This window comes from Chlorocebus sabaeus, chromosome 6 (genome assembly GCF_047675955.1).
Source record: "Chlorocebus sabaeus isolate Y175 chromosome 6, mChlSab1.0.hap1, whole genome shotgun sequence".
In the NCBI taxonomy this organism is placed as follows: domain Eukaryota; kingdom Metazoa; phylum Chordata; class Mammalia; order Primates; family Cercopithecidae; genus Chlorocebus; species Chlorocebus sabaeus.
The window spans coordinates 25571949-25575201 of NC_132909.1; positions in this window are offsets into that span (position 1 = coordinate 25571949).

Genomic DNA, 3253 nt, shown 5'->3' on the forward strand with positions numbered 1-3253 from the left:
TGGCCTATTTTAAAACTTTTTTCTGTTGACTTGATACATACTTTTCAATACAAGTTATATGCTTATATTTTTAGATATAAGTCCTTTATCAGCCATATGTTTTGAAATAACGTCTCTCATATGTGGTTTACTCATTCCTCTTTAATCATGTTTTTTGACCCACAGAAGTTTCTCATCTTAATGTAGTCCAATCTGTCACTTTCTTACTGTGTTTCTTGTGTCTAAGAAAATGTATCTATTCTCTCCCCTAAGTTTTCTTCTAACAGCTTTGTTGTTTCACATTTCACACCTACATTTCACATGTACATCACCTGGGACTGGTTTTAGAGTATAATGTAAGGGTGACATTAAAAGGGTTTTGGTTTTTTCCTTCAACATATAGATCCACCACCACTTATTGAAAAGCCTGTCCTTTCTCCACTGTTCTGCAATATCAACTTTGTCATAATAAACCAGGATGGGTCTGTTTCTGGATTTCTGTTTTCTTCCACCAATAGATTTGTTTCTCTTTGCATCAACACCACACTGTCTTCCTTACTGTAGTATAAGTATTCCAGATTTGTTCTTCTTCACATACTTTTTAGAATCAGCTTGCTGAGTTTCATCCCTCCAAAAAAGCTTTGTAATCAACAACAAAGTTGTCTGGTGCTTTGATCAAAATTACATTGGATGTATTTATCAATTCTATGGATCAATGGGGAGACCAACATCTTAAATTTCAATCCATGAACATGGTATATCCCTTCATTAACTTACGTCTTTAACAATTTCTCTCAGAAATGTTTTGTAGTTTCTTGCATAAAAATTGTACACATTATTCACTAGATTTATTCTTAGGTATTTGATTTTATGCTATTATTAATCTCATTTTCTAATTATTGCTAGTATATAAAATACAATTAGTTTTTGTATATTAAACTTCTATCTAGTGACTTTGCTAAATGAACTTATCTTCCTTAAATTAACTTGTAATTTTTTTTCCTACTTACTGAATCACATCACATGTGAATGGCAGCTTTATCGCTCCCTTTCCTATCTTCATACCTTTTTACTTATTTTTCTTGCCTTATTGCTCTGGCTAGGACCTCCAGTACACCACTGTATAGAATATTGATGAGTGCCAACATCCCTTCTCATTTCCAATCTCAGTAGAAAGCATTCAGATTTTCACCATTAAACATGATGTCAGCTGTAGGGTTTTTGTTTGTTTCTTGGTTTCTTGGAGATTTGTTTTTAGATAGACACTTTTATCAGATTAAGGAGGCTCTCTTCCATTTCTATTTGCTAAGAGTTCTTTTGTTTGTTTAAATCACGGATGACTGCTTTTTGCATCTGTTGAGGTTTTCCTTTTTTCTCTCTATTATTGTGGAGAATCACGCTGACTGGTTTTTGGATGGTAAACCAATCCTACTAACCTTTTGTTCCCATTGAAGTTTGCAGGTTCTAGTTCAATTCCACGAAAAGGACCTCCTGAGCTATGGGGCCTGGCCGACAACATACAAACTCCATCCTGTGCAAAGCTGTAGGCCGACCTTTCCCCCACAAACCCATACTCCACATTCCAGGTCCCAGAGAGACACCCTCGAAAACCACAGGCTTCAGAGCTGCGAGGCTTGCGCCAGCCCTTGCCCCTTGGCAAGCTGCCCCTGACTGCACCAGCCCTGGCTAGACCCTCTCCCAGCAGACCCTAGAGTTGCAAGGGCAACTGAGGGGCTGGGGAGAGTCAAACCAGAAAGTCGAGGCCCCTGGCCCCTAACACCCGCGACAATCAGGGGTCTCCGGAGCCAGGGCTGTCCCCACCCTGCGCGAGGCTCCTTTAAGAGATTCGGCCTCTGAACGGTCTCTGGGGCTGGAGGTGGAGGGCGCCAAGAATGCCGGACTCCGACGACAGAAGCGAGAGGGATGCAGCTTCGCCGGGTGGCCTCCCCCTCCGCGTCCGCCCAGCACGTCCACCCTGGATCCTCCAGCTCCTACTCCTACCCCAAGTCCCCGCCCCCAACTTCGAAGCTCCTGTACGCCTGCAAACGCCGGCCCCGCCCCGCTCCCACCTCCACGCTCCGCCCCTGCCCGGGACCCGCCCCCGCCCCCGCCCCCGCCCCTTCCCACCAGGGTCCACCCTGCGGCCGTCGGACTCCTGGCAGGGCCCCAGCAAACCCCGAGGCCGCCACTGTGGGGAAGGACGGGGCGCCCGGCGCGGCCTCATCCACATGCAGGGGACGGCGCGTCGCGGCGGCCGCCAGGAAGAAACAAAGGCTGTTCCGCCGCCGGCAGCACCGTGCCAGGCTCGCCCCGCCCGCCGCCCCGGTGGCCCTGACGCGGCCCTCCTGGATCTGCTCCGCCGGCCTCAACTGCACAGTCCGGACGGCTTCCGGGAGGAGGCAGCCTCCCTCGGATCCCGGCACGCCCGACCCTCTCCTGCGACCACAGCCTCCTTCTCCATGTCCCCCCGGGCATTCAGGTCGCCTGGCCTCCTTGAGCCGGGCTGGATCGCGCGGGACCTGCACCAGAGACCCAAGTTCTAGTCCGCTGAGCCCTCACTCTGACCTGGGACGAGGATCCAGTAGTGGGGACCTCAGGCCAGAGGTGGCCCAGAGCCTGGTGGGGTGGGAGAGCAGTGTCCAGGACTCCTCACAGGCCTTGAGTCCCTGTGATGAGGATGAGGGCCCCGGAGATCTTCACCTCGACCCTCAGGCCTTTGATCCAGGGTACATAGGACACCCAGACCCCTCAGAGGAGTTCCAGACCTCAACCCCCACCCCTTCTGAGGTTGTCCGCCTGGGAGCCAAGGGGGTACGAGGAAGGGTTTGGTCTCAGCCCTGTACTTGCTTGGCGATCGCTACTAATCTCTGGGCCTCAACTTCCGCCTGTAGAATGGACTCACCCTGGGAGCTGTCTCCTACACACACACACACACACACACACACACACACACACCATGCAGGCATGGAGTACGAAAGGGAGCGCACACTGGATGCCCACATGCGGCCAGCTCCTATTCTTGCCGTCCCCCTCGGCCTCCCTGGGCTCAGGGATTGTCTTGTCTCGGAGCTCTGCTCCCCCACCCCGCCCCAAGAATGGATGTAACTCAGGCAACTGGAGGGTCCCTTCCTTCGCCCAACTGGGAAGTCCTTCCTAGATCTGCCCCAAGTCCTCTCCTTCCTTCCCAGGCCGGGACTGGGGGAGGGGGCGTTCCCTTTAAGGGAGGCGGGGGAGGGGGCTGCGGGCCGGCCCTCCTTCCGCCCCTCCCGGGCCC